Here is an 18811-nt window from a genome sequence, read left to right as displayed (position 1 = left end):
CTCCCGGCAATCTTGATTCCAGCTTGTATTTCTTCCAGCCAGGCATTTCACATGATGTACACTGCATATGATTTAAATAAATAGAGTTACAATATATAGCCTTGATATACTCCTTTACCGATTTGGAACCAGTTCATTGTTCCATGTTTGGTTCTAACTGTTGCTTCTTAACCTGCATACAGATTTCTCAGGAGACAGGCACAGTGGTCTGGTATTCCCATCTCTTTAAGAATTTTTCACAGTTTGTTGTGATCCACACAGCCAAAGACTTCAACATAGCCCACAAAGCAGAAGTAGATGTGTTTCTGGAACTCTATTGCTTTTTCTATAATCCAACAGATGTTGGCCATTTGATCTCTGGTTCCTCTGCCTTTTCTAAATCCAGCTTGAACATCTGGAAGTTCTTGGTTCACAGGTCTTAATATTTTCTAAGAACAGGTAATGTTTGTTAGTAAAAAGTATTTGCATTCAACACAACACAATTATCGACAATTTTTGCCTCTATGATTAAAAGTTGGTGATACTAAGAAAAGAGATGTTATTGTTGTATTTGAAGAAACTTTGTTTGATTTTGGTAGCCATTATTATCATTTTAAAATTAATTGGTTAAAGAAAGTCTCATGTAAAATGGCTCTAGAAAGGTGATATGCCCATGAATTCACTGGAAAACAGTTTTTAGTGGTGGCAAAAGCATTTTGTGTTGTTGAGTTCTCATTAGCTATGAGGAAGAGGAGGAAAGAAAATCATATGGGTATAGGAATAGAAACAGAAGACTAAAGGACCTGCAAGTATAAAAATGGAGGAAGTCTGCTATGTGTGTGTTTGTGTGTATATATATGTGGGGTGTGTGTGTGTGTGTGCTTACATGTTTTAGTCGTTTAGTCATGTCGGACACTTTGAAACCTCCAGTGGACTGTAACCTGTCAGGCTCCTCTGTCCACAGGATTTCCCAGGCAAGAATACTGGAGTGGGTAGCCATTCCCTTCTCCAGGACATCTTCCTGACCCAGGGATTAAACCCAGGTCTCCTACATTGAAGGCAGATCCTTTATTGTCTGAGCCACCAGGAAAGCCCATGCTTACGTGTACATATATATATATTTAAAATAAAATTTTCCTTCAGCTTACAGATATAATCCTTTTTATTTCCAGTTGTCCTAGTTCATACCTAAATATATTTTTATTTTTTTTAATTATTTTTAAATTTTATTTAAATTAAATCTAAATATATTTTTAAATAAACTAAGTAAAACAACCATTCTCTCTATTGCTTAATAAAACAAAGAGGCAAATTCTAGAAGCAGATTAGCCATTTGACTATTATTATTAACAAAATATTTATCAAGCCATCTGGTTTCTTCAGTAATTATATATAGAATGAATCTATTAGATTTGATGATAAAGAACATTAACAAAGAATTTAATAAATAACTTCCTTTTAACTTCATCCTCAATAGTTTTTTTCATTTATATTTCAAATATTATATAAGGTGGTGAAGTGAGGGAATACAGGACATTTCAACTCTGCTTATAAAAGATAAAAATAGTGTAAATTTTGGTGTTTTTTTTTTTACCTCAGAGTATGTGGAATCTTAGTTTCCAACCAGGGATTAAACTCACACCTACTGCCCCAAAAGTGTAGAGTTTTAAGCCCAGGACTACCAAGGGAAGTCCCCCAAATGGTGTGACTTTTATGTAAATGTCCACCATGGCAGAAAACTTCTGAAAGACTGAGAAAACTGTGATTGAGAGTGTTATGAGAAGTGATCACAGGAGGCCAACTTGTCCTCCAAAGTCAGTTTCTTTATTCTTTATGTACTTTTTATGGATTTCTGATTTCACTGAGCATTAGGAACAGAAATCTCTATGCCCTCATCCAGAAGCATCACACAGAGAAGACTCCTTAGGAGATGGCAGCCAGGAAGACAGTGAACCCAATCTCAGGTATAAAGTCTCCGGCAAAAGAAGCTTGGCCCCAAGAAGTCAAACAACTTTTAGATTACAGACAGATAAAGCAGTTGCACTGACTCTAAACCACAGGCAAGGTAGATGTCTGATCAAATCAGAGGACGGCACCTCTGATGGTAAGGCACTGGCATCCACACAGAAGCTGACTTTCAGGGATCAGCCACTGTGCCTTCCACTCACATGGAAGCAGAAAGCTCCCTCTTACCAAGGTGATAGCTCCCTGGCCCCAGAGAGCAGCAGTGAGAGAAAGAAAGAGTCTCTCTTTACATATTAAATGAAAAAATAAGTCAGACACTTTAGCTGGTGCTTTTTCCATACACGAACATTCCAGTCTGAATAGCCAACTCTTCAAACAACAGAAAGGACCTCTACTCATTTTAGAGGATATCCCTTGTTTGAGACTTGAAGTTTGGATTCTAAATATGTGGAAGTGTTACCTAAATTAGCCATATAGATGATACTGCAGCTTTGATATTTGTTTTTACCACTTCACCTCCCTTTCACTTTGTGTGCTTTGCTCAGTTCAGTTCAGTTCAGTTCAGTCACTCAGTCGTGTCTGACTCTTTGTGACCCCATGAATCGAAGCATGCCAGGCCTCCCTGTCCATCACCAACTTCCGGAGTTCACTCAGACTCACGTCCATCGAGTCAGTGATGCTATCCAGCCATCTCATCCTCTGTCATCCCCTTTTCCTTCTGCCCCCAATCCCTCCCAGCATCAGAGTCTTTTCCAATGAGTCAACTCTTTGCATGAGGTGGCCAAAGTACTGGAGCTTCAGCTTCAGCATCATTCCTTCCAAAGAACACCCAGGACTGATGTCCTTCAGAATGGACTGGTTGGATCTCCTTGCAGTCCAAGGGACTCTCAAGAGTCTTCTCCAACACCACAGTTCAAAAGCATCAACTCTTCGGCGTTCAGCCTTCTTCACAGTCCAATTCTCACATCCATACATGACCATAGGAAAAACCATAGCCTTGACTAGACGGACCTTTGTTGGCAAAGTAATTTCTCTGCTTTTCAATATGCTATCTAGGTTGGTCATAACTTTCCTTCCAAGGAGTAAGCGTCTTTTAATTTCATGGCTGAAGTCACCATCTGCAGTGATTTTGAAGCCCCAAAAAATAAAGTCTGACACTGTTTCCATGGTTTCCCCATCTATTTCCCATGAAATGATGGGACTAGATGCCATAATCTTCGTTTTCTGAATGTTGAGCTTTAAGCCAACTTTTTCACTCTCCTCTTTCACTTTCATCAAGAGGCTTTTTAGTTCCTCTTCACTTTCTGCCATAAGGGTGGTGTCATCTGCATATCTGAGGTTATTGATATTTCTCCCGGCAATCTTGATTCCAGCTTGTGTTTCTTCCAGTCCAGCATTTCTCATGATGTACTCTGCATATAAGTTAAGTAAGCAGGGTGACAATATACAGCCTCGATGTACACCTTTTCCTATTTGGAACCAGTCTGTTGTCCCATGTCCAGTTCTAACTGTTGTTTCCTGACCTGCATATAGGTTTCTCAGGAGGCAGGACAGGTGGTCTGGTATTCCCATCTCTTTCAGAATTTTCCACAGTTTATTGTGATCCACACAGTCAAAGGCTTTGGCATAGTCAATAAATCAGAAACAGATGTTTTTCTGGAACTCTCTTGCTTTTTCCATGATCCAGCAGATGTTGGCAATTTGGTCTCTGGTTCCTCTGCCTTGTCCAACTCTTCCGAATGCCATGGACTGTAGCCCACAGGAGCCTCTGTCTATAGGATTTCCCAGGCAAGAATTCTGGAACAGGTTGCCATTTCCTACTCTATGGGATCTTCCCAACCAAGGGATCAAATCCATGTCTTTGTGTCTCCTGCACTGGCAGGCAGATTCTTTACCACTATGCCCCCTGGGAAGCCCTGAGACATAATCCACATGCAGTAAAATATATTCATTTAAGTGTATACTTTGATAAAATTTGATATTGACTACAGTCTTATTGGAGAAGGCAATGGCACCCCACTCCAGTACTCTTGCCTGGAAAATCCCATGGACGGAGGAGCCTGGTAGACTGCAGTTCATGGGGTCGCTAAGAGTCGGACACGACTGAGTGACTTCACTTTCACTTTTCACTTTCATGCATTGGAGAAGGAAATGGCAACCCACTCCAGTGTTCTTGCCTGGAGAATCCCAGAGACAGGGGAGCCTGATGGGCTGCTGTCTATGGGGTCGCACAGAGTCGGACATGACTGAAGCGACTTGCAGCAGCAGCAGCAGCAACAGTCGTATAATTGCCACCAAAATCAAGAAATAGAAAAATTGACAGTGTCCTAAACATTATTTTCTTATGACTTGTCCCCTCCTCTGGACCTTAGTTGTATGTAATCACTTATCTACTGATTTTTTTCACTTAGTGTGACTACTTTTTTGGAATTTATCTCTATTGTTACATGCATTATTTTACTCTGTTTCACTGTTGATGTTATATAGATTGTCACATCATTCACCTGTTGATGGATATTGAGTTATTTTTAGTTTTTGGTTATTGTGAATATTGAATGTTTGTGAACAAGTAATTATGGTTTCATTTTTATTGGGCAAATACCTAGAAGTGAGTTTGCTGGATTATATAATTTATGTATTTTTTTAATTTTCTAAAATTAAAAACAAAAAAACAAACACAAATAAGAACAATAAGAAAAAAACCCACTCAAAAAAAAATACTTTACTATTTTCTAAATTTGTTGTACCATTTTGCATTCCAACCAGCAATGTATGAGGGCTCCTTGCCAATACCTGGTATTGTCAAACTTTTAAATTTAATTACCCACATTGCTCTAAAGCAGTGGTCCCCAGTCCCATGGCTGGGAATCTGTACTGGTCCATGACCTATTAGGACTGGGCCACACAGCATGAGGTGAGAGCAAGTGAAGCTTCATCTCCTAGTATTACTGCTGGAACCACTCCATTTCCACCCTGTCTGTAGAAAAACTGGCTGCTATGAAACCAATCTCTGGTGCCACAAAAATTGGGACCCACTGATCTAAAAGGTATCTCAAATGTAGTTTTAATTTCCAGTTTCCAAATAGGCAATTTTGTGGACAGCATTGTGTCTCAACAATGATATCTTGAAATCCTAAGACCCAGTACCTCGGACTCTTGACCGTTTGGAAAGAAGATCATTAAACATGAACTTAGTTAAGAAGATTTTATACCAGAATAGAGTGGCCTTTTAATGCAATATAACCATGGTCCTTATAAGATGAAGGCATTGTGAAGACAGAGGCACACACACACACAATGTCATATGACAATGAAGACAGATATTGGAATTATGCAGCAAGCCCAGGAACACCAAAGACTGGCAGCAAACCACCAGAAGCTAGGAAGAGACAAGTAAGGAGAACCCTATAATTTTCAGAGGGGACAGGGTCAGAGTTCAGTTCAGTTCAATTGCTCATTCGTGTCCGACTCTTTGTGACCCCATGAATCGCAGCACACTAGGCCTCCCTGTCCATCACCAACTCCCAGAGATCACTCAAACTCATGTCCATCAAGTCGGTGATGCCATCCAGCCATCTCATCCTCTGTCGTCCCCTTCTCCTTCTGCCCCCAATCCCTCCCAGCATCAGAGTCTTTTCCAATGAATCAACTCTTCGCATGAGGTGGCCAAAGTACTGGAGTTTCAGCTTTAGCATCATTCCTTCCAAAGAACACCCAGGGCTGATCTCCTTCAGAATGGACTGGTTGGATCTCCTTGCAGTCCAAGGGACTCTCAAGAGTCTTCTCCAACACCACAGTTCAAAAGCATCAACTCTTCGGGGCTCAGCCTTCTTCACAGTCCAGCTCTCACATCCATACATGACCACTGGAAAAACAATAGCCTTGACTAGACGGACCTTTGTTGGCAAAGTAATTTCTATGCTTTTCAATATGCTATCTAGGTTGCCATAACTTTTATTCCAAGGAGTAAGCGTCTTTTAATTTCATGGCTGAAGTCACCATCTGCAGTGATTTTGGAGCCCCCCAAAAATAAAGTCTGACACTGTTTCCACTGTTTCCCCATCTATTTTCCATGAAGTGATGGGACCAGATGCCATATCTTCGTTTTCTGAATGTTGAGCTTTAAGTCAACTTTTTCACTCTCCTCTTTCACTTTCATCAAGAGGCTTTTTAGTTCCTCTTCACTTTCTGCCATAAGGGTGGTGTCATCTGCATATATGAGGTTATTGATATTTCTCCCGGCAATCTTGATTCCAGCTTGTGCATCTTCCAGTCCAGCGTTTCTCATGATGTACTCTGCATAGAAGTTAAATAAGCAGGGTGACAATATACAGGCTTGATGTACTCCTTTTCCTATTTGGAACCAGTCTGTTGTCCCATGTCCAGTTCTAACTGTTGCTTCCTGACCTGCATATAGGTTTCTCAAGAGGCAGGTCAGGTGGTCTGGTATTCCCATCTCTTGAAGAATTTTCCACATCCTGGAATGTGAAGTCAAGTGGGCCTTAGAAAGCATGTCTATGAACAAAGCTAGTGGAGGTTATGGAATTCCAGTTGAGCTATTTCAAATCCTGAAAGATGATGCTGTGAAAGTGCTGCATTCAATATGCCAACAAATTTGGAAAACTCAGCAGTGGCCACAGGACTGGAAAAGGTTAGTTTTCATTCCAATCCCAAAGAAAGGCAATACCAAAGAATGCTCAAACTACCGCACAATTGCACTCATCTCACACGCTAGTAAAATAATGCTCAAAATTCTCCAAGCCAGGCTTCAGCAATATGTGAACCGTGAACTTCCAGATGTTCAAGCTGGTTTTAGAAAAAGCAGAGGAACCAGAGACCAAATTGCCAACATCTGCTGGATCATCAAAAAAGCAAGAGAGTTCCAGAAAAAAAAAAAAAACAGGGTCACAGGGCCATGCAAACACCTTGACTTTTGACTTCAGCTTCAAGAACTGTGAGGCCATAAATTTGTTATTTTAAGCCACTCAATTTGTGGCACTTGGTTACAATAATTCTAGAAATTTATACAACTAATGATGCTGAATATCTTTCCATGTGCTTATTCGATACTTGCATATCTCATTTTGTGAAATACCTATTCAAGTGTGTGGCCTATATTTTCATTGGATTCTTTTTCTTATGATTAAGTTGAAAGAGGTCATTATACATTCTGGATCAAGTCTTTTGTGAAACATATTCTTTGCCAATATTTTCTTCCAATTTGTGTCTTTATTTGTTTCTTAGCTGTCTTATGAAAAATAAAAGTTTAAAAAATTTTATTGAAGTCCATATTGTCATTTTTACTCCTAGAAGTTTGTTTCTTATTTTAGAAACCTTTTCCTTCCTCAATATCATAAAGAATTCTCCTATCTATTCTTCCAGAAGCTTAGTAGTTTAGCTCTTACATTGCTTTCAAGCATTTCAAGTTAATTTTATTTTAGTTTGAATGAGATAAAAGTCAAGGTTTTTATGTTTGTTTATTTTTTAAATTTCAAATTGATAGCAAGCTGTCCTAGTACAATGTGTTGAAATACTACCATCTCCCTGTTTTTTTAACTTATTTTTATTTTAATTAGAGAGTAGATACTTTACAATATTGTGATGGTTTTTGCCATACATCAATAAGAATTGGCATTAGGTATACATTTGTCCCCTCCATCCTGAATCTCCTCCCACCTACCTCCCCTTGTGCAGGGCAGAAAGGAGACACAAACATAAAAAACAGACTTTTGGACTCAGTGGGAGAAGGAGAGGGTGGGATGATTTGAGAGAATAGCATAGAAACATGTCCATTACCTTCTCCCTATTGAGTTGCCTTCGAACCTTTGTTGGAGTCAAATGACCATATAAATATGGGTCGGTGTCTGCAGTTTTCTATTCTGTTCTATGTCATCTGAATATTGAAGAAAATTCTCTAATAATCAAATGATATGACATTAGCATGTTTCAATCATGTTGCAGATTTAGCTATACTTTCATCTTTATAGAGGTAATAATAACTGGAATCTGGAAAATATTTCAAGGATGCTTGAATGTTTTTACAAACCCCCAAATTTGTTGGGATTGGAAGCTGTCACCCGAGGAACTCAAGCAGTCTTCCAGCGTTAAAATATCACTTTGACACTTTTCTTTTTCTTTAGGCTCAACTTTATAATTTTGTGCCTCTTCTTATTTTTTCAAGTAAGCTCAAATATATTCGTGAAGAGTTAAACATATTTTCCTCCACTGCCTTATTTTATTGAGTATAGAAAGAGTATTTCAGAGAGGAGGCAGAGAAACTAAATTATCTGAGAGATGTGTTCCTTGGGAAAGCCGAGTATAGCTCAGGTCATGAAATCTATTGGTTGAAAGTAACCAGCAGCAGAGCAATCTTTGGGAGGGATGAGGAAGCATTTGGGAGGGAATAAGTTATTGTTGGTGGATTCCTCTGGAGACAATAAGCCAAATCCTTTCTCTGTTAAACACAAAGAACAAGAGTTTGATTGGAGAAAGTTTAGAAGAAAGTACATGGATCTAATCAGCAAAGTGTAAGTCAGAGCATTTGGCTGAGTCTTGCTATATATCAACGTAATGTGGATTTGGACTTAGAAGAGCTGAGTCCTTAGTCCGGATACAAGTTTTGTGACCTTGGTTAAGTCAATGAGACTTGGTACCCTGACTTGAAAAAAAAAGGACCTAATAATATCTCATAGAGTTGTCATAAAGTTCAAATGAGATGATGGAAATCCTGCTTAATAATGAATCAAATGACTCGAATCTGCTTCTAGTACATTTTAAATGATTAAGTGATATTAAAATGGCATTTAATATTTTTATATGAAAGGAACTATACAGAAGAAAGAAAGTAAAGACTTCTTCTTTTTTTTTTTTTTTTACCAGTTACTTGACATTTTGCTTTATGCTCTTCAGGTTTAAAATGTTTATGAGATTAAAAGCATTTTTTTTGTTTTATTTATGTATTTATTGAGAAAAACTTGCAACAATTTATTTATTTGCTTGTTTGATTGGCTATTCTGTGTGGCTTGCAGGATCTTAGTTGCCTGACCAGGGATGAAATCAGTGTTCCCTGCAGTGGAAGCATAGAGTCCTGGCAACTTGACCACCAGGGAATTCCCTGAGTTTTTATTTTACATGGACTGTTGATATTTTGCTATTCATTTGAAGGAAACATGACTGAAGCTACAGGAGAACTCAGAAATCAGTTTGTTCTACCTCATCATCTGATAGGTAAGAAATGCATGTCCTATGAGCTTACAATCTCCAAACCACCAGGATACTGAAAGACAGAGATGGTTTCTAGCGTCTCACATTTTTGTTATTGATATAGGAACATGAACAGAAAAGACAGAAGTATAATTTATTTCCTTTATCCTGTCTTCCAAATGTGCTAATTTAGTAATTGGTCCATATAAAAGATAAAATCACAGAAAAACATAAATATTATTAAAGCACACTGTAAACCAAAAGATGATATTAAATATTGACACAATGAAATGCAGAAACTTTAGGTATAAGGTACAAAGTCACAGAATAATTGAAAATTATTCCTGTAACTGGAACATTTCGGAGCTGTTGATACATCCTTTGTCATCTTTGAGCACAGATTTCTGCAGAGCAGAGGAGGCACCATCCACCTAGTATGGCATAAATGGTACCCAAGGAACCCCTCTGCAAACAAAAGGTCTTCTTAGTTGACTTTAGGTGGCCAGAAATTTTTTCAGTAAGAACATTACTGAGATGGTGTCTTTAATTCTATTCAATAAACATTCATTGAAAGGCTGTTTGCTATGTATCAGGTGCTAAACTCGGCTAAAGGGCTTCAGTGCTATGGAAGGCTCATTGCCTTCAAAGAATTTCTGGCACAATTGAATTATTAAACCCAGATAAGAATACATTCATAGTTTAATGCAAGACAGACTGAAAGAAGCGCTGAGGAAGGATAAGTTATTGTGTTAAAGAAATACTTTCTCCTTAAAAGTGTTCATGGAGAAAGATATTTGGGGTTGGTTTTGCAATAGGAGCAGAATTTCAGGAGATCTTGAGGTTGGGAGGAAGGACTACCTACTTCACATCTCCATCTAGAGGCACATCATTTTTTTTTAAACTTTTTGTTTTATATTGGAGTATAGCTGATTAAAAACGCTGTGATAGTTTCAGGTGAATAGCAAAGCAACCCAGCCATACATGTACATGTATCCATTCTCTCCCAAACTCCCCTCCCATCCAGGCTGCCTCTTGACACTGACCAGAGTTCCCTGTGCTACACAGCAGGTCTCCATTGGCCATCCATTCTAAACATAGCAGAGTGTGTGTGTTAATCCCACCCTTCCTAATCATCCCTTCCCCCCACCCTTACAGGCACATCTTAATGCCTATGGAACAGAACATGTACAAATCTGGACTCAGATTCTTCTCCTTCTTGTTCTTTGTATTGTGATTAAATACATCATTGTGAGGGTCTAAGTTTACAAACTTGAGATTTATATTTAACTCTCCTCTTTTTCATTCTTCTGAATTCAAATTATTCTGTGGCTTTGTTTCAGAAACATCTCCTGATTATCATTTTATGCTTAAAAGATTTCAGTAGCTTGATCTCCCTCACTCCAATCTTCCCCGATGGGATGACCAGCCTTTAGATGGCCCTCAGTTATCCCCATCTCCTCTCACTGATATTCATGTGTAGTGCTCTCCTGAAGTGTAACAAGGTTGGCAGGCAGCGCGTATATTACTTTTGAGGTTAGTGTATAAAAGGGAATACAATTTCTATTTCTTATTCTCTTTCTTGGATTACTCACTCTGAGGTAAGCTAGTGGTTATGTGATAAGGATGCTCCATGGAGAGACTCATATGGTAAGTAAATAAGATCTTTTGTCAATAACCATGTGGGTGCACCATCTTAGAACTGGATCCTCCTGCCAACCAAGCCTTCTAATGACTATACCCTTAGCCAGCTTCTTGACTAAAACCTCACAGAAGACCTTGTGCCAGAACTATCCAGCTAAGGTGTTCTTGCTTTCCATGACTCTCAGAAATTCTGTGAGATAATATATATGTATTGTTTTAAGCTGTAAGTTTTGGGATAAATTACTATGTAGCAATAGATAATACACCCGTTGTGAAACTTAATTTTGCATACTGATGCTAAGGTTATCTTCTTATTAAGAATCATTCTATGATGTAGTACTTCTTATATTGTGCTGTTGTGATGTCATTAAGATATGTGTGCATTTAGTAGAGAACTTGATAAATAATAACCATTCTAAGGATTTGAGATACAGGGCATGGATATAGGGATGAACGGATTAGATTTGAATAGTAGTTTGAGTGGATCATAGGGGAGTAATTGGAGATACCTGGATAAATCAATTTGGAGCTATACTGTAGAGCATATTAAATATGATAAAGGAGGAATTTGCAACAAATTTAATTAAGGTCAGGAATTTGTACTGTCCATGACATCCAGTAGGGAAGAAGAACCTGAGGGAATTATATCAAAGCGCTAGTAACTTGAAAGGAAAATTCAAGCTAGGGAAGGAAAGGTTATGCACACAAATCATGGTCCAAAGGCTGTGTATATATGTGTGGATACATCCCGGTATGTGTGTGTTTATGCTGTGACCATGTGATGGGACTAGAAGCGTAAAGAAAAGATTACCTGGGGTTCTTCTACTAGGCTTAGAAGAGGAAACTGCAGAAAATGTTTTAAAAAGATAGAAGAATGACAGATTTTCTTTCTTTTAAAGATTGGCAAATTAAACGGGGGCAGTTTAAGAGAAAGGCAAAGACTTTGGAATCTGACAAACCTGATTTGAATTCCAGTTTTGCCACTTAGTGGCTGTGTGGTAGTAGAGAAGTTAATATCTCTTAATTACAGTTGTGCATTTAAAACATTGAGAATAACACTTCCCCTCCAAAAGAAATGTAATACAATAAGCATATGGAAAGTGGCTTACATGGTGCTGGGCATAACAGCACTCTACCAGGGATGATCCATGAATCCGTCCCCAACACTTACTATACAGGCTTACTGTGATTGTGGGATTCTGATTTATATTCTAGACCTACTAGATAAATAGGCAGAATTATTTAATGCACTAATTTCTCCATGTGAAATATTGCAACAAAAACTTCCTCAAAGAAATTTGGCAGGGCTCATTCTGAAAGCTCATGGTTCCCATGTATTTTATAACAAGTAGTAATTATTAGTGTCTCTATTTCTAAATCACATGGCTGGTACTTCCACAATCCCTTGTGGTCATAGTGCTTTTCAATCTTCTATTTTTGGATTGCTTTCCACTTGATTCTTGTGCCCCTAAGATCGGAAACAGCATCTCTGAGAACTTCAACATGCTGATAGAAAGAAGGCTAGAAGACCTCCTCTTCCAGTCATAAGGTGAGGCTACAAGCAATGGCTTTTGTTCTGAAGACTCCGTTACACTAGTGGGACCTGCCCACAATTTTGGATTAAATAACAACCTTATTTACTTAGTAGAGAATATTTTTATAAGTTAACACTTCATCTGAAGGATAAAGAAAAGTAAAAGTGAAGTTGCTCAGTCATGTCCGACTCTTTGGGACCCCATGGACTTTAGCCTACAAAGCTCCTCCATCCATGGGATTTTCCAGGCAAGAGTACTGGAATGGGCTGCCATTTCCTTCTCCAGGGGTTCTTCCCAACACAGGGATCAAATCCATGTTTCATGCACTGCAGACAGTTTAGTTCAGTTCAGTCGCTCACTCGTATTCAACTCTTTGAGACCCCATGAACCGCAGCACACGAGGCCTCCCTGTCCATTACCAATTGCCAGAGTTTACCCAAACTCATGTCCATTGAGTTGGTGATGCCATCCAACCATCTCATCCTCTGTCGTCCCCTTCTCCTCCTGCCGTCTATCTTTCCCAGCATCAGGGTCTTTTCCAATGAGTCAGCTCTTCACATCAGGTGGCCAAAATATTGGAGTTTCAGCTTCAACATCAGTCCTTCCAATGAACACCCAGGACTGATCTCCTTTAGGATGGACTGGTTGGATCTCCTTGCAGTCCAAGGGACTCTCAAGAGTCTTCTCCAACACCACCGTTCAAAAGCATCAATTCTTTGGTGCTCAGCTTTCTTTACAGTTCAACTCTCACATCCATACATGACCACTGGAAAAACGATAGCCTGGACTAGACGGACCTTTGTTGACAAAGTGATGTCTCTGACTTTTAATATGCTGTCTAGGTTGGTCATAACTTTCCTTCGAAGGAGAAAGTGTCTTTTAATTTCATGGCTGCAGTCACCATCTGAAGTGATTTTTGGAGCCCTTAAAAATAAATTCAGCCACTGTTTCCCCATCTATTTGCCATGAAATGATGGGATCAGATGCCATGATCTCAGTTTTCTGAATGTTGAGCTTTAAGCCAACTTTTGCACTCTCCTCTTTCACTTTCATCAAGAGGCTCTTTAGTTCTTCTTTACTCTCTGCCATAAGGGTGGTGTCATCTGCATATCTGAGGTTATTGATATTTCTCCCAGCAATCTTGATTCCAGCTTGTGCTTCTTCCAGCCCAGCATTTCTCATGATGTACTCTGCATATAAGTTAAATAAGCAGGGTGACAATATACAGCATTGATGTACTCCTTTTCCTATTTGGAACCAGTCTGTTGTTCCATGTCCAGTTCTAACTTTTGCTTCCTGACCTGCATACAGGTTTCTCAGATGCTTCACCATCTGAGCCACCATTTCTCTCTATCTGCCTACTTTTCAGGAAACCATTGGAATCTGAGAATAATAAAGCTATTCAAATTCACCTAGATCACCAATGAGCCAAAGTAAAAATAACACATGATCTGTAATTCTTTGTGGAGTAGCAACAGTTCAACAACTCATATTCCAGTTGCCTGCAATGATGTAATAAAACAAATTGTGAAACTTGATGCTTTATAATGAGCTGGATATATGAAAGCAGATCACTAGTTCATTCTTTTCAGAGGCTGATGGTTGGAATTCGCTATTGATCATCAGGCACTCTTTTGGCAAGAAAAAATGTTAATGCCCTCTGTCACTTGCTTCTGTCTTCAGGAGAAATGGTGGTTTTCTCTTTTACTTTGCCATACACAATCCTTATGTCTTAGAATTTCTTTATGCCTTTCTGTGACACAAATTGGATTTTTATATACTATTTTTTTTTTCAAATTCTGTTTATAGATTTATATAAAAAGAAAAAAAACTAATGGAGTGATGTTAGATGGGAGTTGAATTTTATATTGGCTTTCTCTTTTATTAGCCATCATAAAGTTTTATTTTTCTTCTTAAGTCCACAATTCATAACAAAAAGAAATAAGATAAAAATCAATAATCAAGAAGGTAGGGTCTCCCCAGCCATCCCAAAGAATTTAAAATGTCTTTTCACATCTAGTTTAGTAGATGCCAGTTGAAGGCTAAATCAATGCTTAGACATGTAACTTTTTTGCACTAGATGCTGAGGTAAAAGACAGACTTGTGCTTCATTCTACTGGTTCTTTCTGCTAGGACAAATCTGGACAATCTGAAATTAGGCAAAGGTCTTCTTCTTCTTCTTCCTAAAAGTATTTATCTAATTATTCTTCAATGACTTGTTAATGTAATTTTGATTATGCATTAGCTTACAACTAATTTAGATAGGTTTTCCATGTGGCCCAGTGCTAAAGAATCTACCTGCCAATGTAGGAGACACGGGTTTGATCCCTGGAGAAGGAAATGGTAAACGGCTCCAGTATTCTTGCCTGGGAAATGCCATGGACAGAGGAGCCTGGTGGACTATGGTCCATGAGATCACAAAGAGTCAGACATGACTAAGCATGCATGCAAAGCAATGGAATTTAGATATAATCCTTCCAGGGATGTTTGTAAAGTCTTCCAGGTCACAAAGAATTAGAGTGGTATCAGATTGGGGCTATGAGAGCCAAAACCATAAGCAGTTAAGAAAACAGGTTCTGACACCAAAAGGTTCATGTCAGTCCCACCATTAACTAGTGCCATAAGCTCCTAGTTACTCAGATTTTTTACCTGCAAATAAAGGCTATTTTCTGGAGAAGGCAATGGCACCACACTCCAGTACTCTTGCCTGGAAAATCCATGGACGGAGGAGCCTGGTAGGCTTCAGTCCATGGGGTTGCTAAAAGTCGGACACGACTGAGCGACTTCACTTTCACTTTTTACTTTCATGCATTGGAGAAGGAAATGGCAACCCACTCCAGTATTCTTGCCTGGAGAATCCCAGGGACAGAGGAGCCTAATGGGTTGCTGTCTATGGGGTCGCACAGAGTCGAACACGACTGAAACGACTTAGCAGCAGCAGCAAAGGCTATTTTCATTTCTATCTCATGGCATTGTTATGAAAATCAAAAAAATATATATATTAAAAACATCTGAAACTCAGTCATAAAAAAGTATGAAGTAATGTCAGTTACAGCAGAATGAATGAGCCTAGAGATTATTATACACAGAAAGACAAACATCATATGTTATCACTCATCTGGAACCTAAAAACATGATGCGAATGAACTTATTTACAAAACACAAATAGGTTCACAGATGACATAGAAAATAAATTTACAGTTGTCAAAGGGGATGGGGAGGGGAAAATAAATTAGGAGTTGGGGGTTAACATATATACACTACCATGTACAAAATAGATAAACAGTAAGGACCTACTGTATAGCATGGGGAATTATACTCAATATCTTGTAATAACCTATCTGAAAATAATATATATGTATATATTAAGTTATACACACACACACACATATATATATATACATCAATGTATACCTGAATCACTTTGCTGTACACTTGAAACTAATACAAAATTTTAAATTTACTATACTTCAATAAAAAAAGAATAAAGATCATTGTTATTAAAAAAAATTACCTCAAACTCAGTTAACATTAGAGAACTACTTTGTCCTTGCCACTGGCCAACCTTAGCAGGTGTGTCTTTTTCCCTTGCCTCTCACTCTTCTTAAACTAGTCAAGTTGTGTTTCTTAAACTAGTTGTGTTTCTACCACTTGGAACCAAAAGTGACTTATTAATACACATTTTGCAGGAAAACACACACACAAAGGGAACATATATGAAGATTCTAAAAGTGGCACACAGAAATTACAGAATTTACCAGTGTAAATTGTCAGGCAAAAAGATTAAATTTATATAGAATTATGATCTTCCTAGGTGACTCAGTGGTAAAGAATCCATCTGTCAGTTTAGGAGACACAGGTTCAAACCCTGGGCTGGAAGATCTCCTGGAGGAGGGCATGGCAACCCACTCCAGTATTCTTGCCTGGAAATCCCATGGACAGAGAAGCCTGGCTGGTTACAATCCATGGGGTCAAGGACTAAACAACAACAACATATAGAATTTAGCATCCATTTACTGAGCTGTTTTAACTGTAGTTTACATATGTACTGTACTATTATATTGCTACTATGATTCTTTTTTTTTTTTTTTTTTGCAGAAAATAATATTCTTTTCCTATTATCCCAGATAAAGAAACTGTAATCTTTATATACACGGAGAGCCATTTTGAATATGTATATAAAACTTCCTTCATAATGTTTTGTAAACTAAATTTTAGAAGAGCTGGTAATGGAGGAAACTGAAAAAAAATTATTTTTGCTTTTATTCCCTCTCATTTTTCTTTTTGGTCTCACTGACCTTCTAATTCCTGTTTCTCACCTCCTGGCAAGCAAATGTTTCAGCTGTGGTATTCCATTTAAATCTGCCCCAGGCTTGTAATACTCCATGCATTTTCCGCTTCACCATTTTTCCTTTATTATAAATGCTATTATTTTATTTCTAAGATTTTATCAAGCTTCTAGGAGAAAAGACTCTCTTTGAAGTAAGTAATTTTGAGGTAATTTTAAGGGATAAATGACAATGTGACATTTTCAAGTAGTTATTTTAAGAAAATATTTTCAAAGGTTTATTTTATACTAGGACACATGGGACTGGAAGCTAATTTTCCTGGTATCTTTTAGAAGTTTAGAACTAATTAAGTTGATTGGGCTGAAGGATATTTAATGATCTTTGTCATTCCCATATTTTAGGATCCTTTACTTCTAGTACATAAGTTATTACAAACCAGTTACTATTTGTTGTTCAGTCTATAAGTCGTGTCTGACTCTTTGCTTCCCCATGAACTGCAGCACACTAGGCTTCCCTCTCCTTCACTATCTCCTGGAGCTTGTTCATCCCCTTCTCTTCCTATCCTCAATCTTTCCCAGCATCAAGGGTCTATCGGGTTATCCAAAAAGTTCCATTCAGATATTTCTCTAAGATGTTATAGAACAAACAAACTTTTTGGCCAACCTGAGACATCCTTGCAAAGTCCAGGATGTCCAACTTCAGTGGACACCTTACTCTAAATTGTAAAATTACCTCTTTTCCTGAAGATGAGAGTTTAACTTTTCCTTTAGGTGTGGCCAATTAGCAAGCACAGATGGCTTCCTATCCCTCCACCTCTCTCTCCATCCCAGCTCTTAAAAACTCTCCAGCCAGTTGTTTCAGTGAAGTTAAGCTCAGACTGAGTTCTGGCCTCTGTTCCCTATTGCAGTAGCCTTGAATAAAGTCTTCCATCCTGTTTAACTTTGTCTAGTGTAATTTTTCCTTTACAGTGGCTAAGTAAACTTTGTGAAGCATCTCCCCATTCTTTTGGAAGGGTAAAAGAAACTATTATGCCTGCCAAATGAATCTTTTTAAAAAGATATTTATTTATTTATTTGGCTACACTGGGTCTTAGTTGTGGCCTGCAGCATCCTCAGTCCTTGTTGTGGGGTGCAGGATCTTTTAGTTGGGGCACATGGGATCCAGTTCCCAGGCCAGTGTTCAAACCCAGGGCCCTTGCATTGGGAACATGGAATCTTAGCCACTGACAATCAGGAAAGTCCCAGCCTGCCAAGTGAGTCTTGTAAGATGGGACTTTTATTTGAGACAGCTCAAATATATTTGTGTTTCACTGAAAAACATATAAGCATAATTTGCTAGCAATTGTCATCATATCCACAACAGCATACATTTAGAAAAGGAAACATAATAATTTTAATATTTTGCATCTCTGAAAGGAAAGGATCTAGCTTTTAAAACTTAAACTCAGATGCTCAAACTCCTTTTGCTTGTTGTTTACTTGCTAAATCATGTTCAACTCTTTTTGCGACCCCAGGGACTGTAGCTCACCAGTTTCCTCTGTCCATGGGATTTCCCAGGCAAGAGTATTGGAATGGATTGCCATTTCTATCTCTAGGGGAACTTCCCAACCCAGGGATCCAACCCAATCTCCTGCATGTTTTCCTGCATTGCAGGGGGATTTCTTACAGCCGAACCATCAGGGAAGTTAATTCTTTTTTGGAGATGTCCTTGATGGATAAAATCTTTAAAATTTGTGATTTAAGAGGCAATGATTCATTTTAATTGCTAACTTCAAGGGATTATTATAATCAGCCTTTGACCCCAACTTCTAAAAAATGGTGAATTTCATTACCTTTAATATTTTTTTCATTGCCTAAAATGGACAGACTGTACTTGCAGCCTATGTTAGCCCTATTAAGAAGATAACTGTGTCTATATTTTGTATGAGTAAAAGTTCAGAAGTTTAAATTTTTGCTGCTATTGTTTCTGTTTTTGTTTTTTCCTTTAAAAAATTATTTTAATTGGAGGCTAATTAGTTTACAATATTGTGGTGGTTTTTGCCATACATTCACATGAATCAGCCATGGGTGTACATGTGTTCTCCATCCTGAACCCCCTTCCCACACCCTCCCCATCCCATTCCTCTGGGTCATCCCAGTGCACCAGCCCTGAGCACCCTGCCTCATGCATCAAACCTGGACTGGCGATCTATTTCACATA

Source organism: Bos taurus, chromosome 2 (assembly GCF_002263795.3).
Source record: "Bos taurus isolate L1 Dominette 01449 registration number 42190680 breed Hereford chromosome 2, ARS-UCD2.0, whole genome shotgun sequence".
Classification (NCBI taxonomy): Eukaryota; Metazoa; Chordata; class Mammalia; order Artiodactyla; family Bovidae; genus Bos; species Bos taurus.
The sequence above is the reverse complement of the archived record's forward strand: the minus strand, read 5'-3'. Positions refer to the sequence as shown.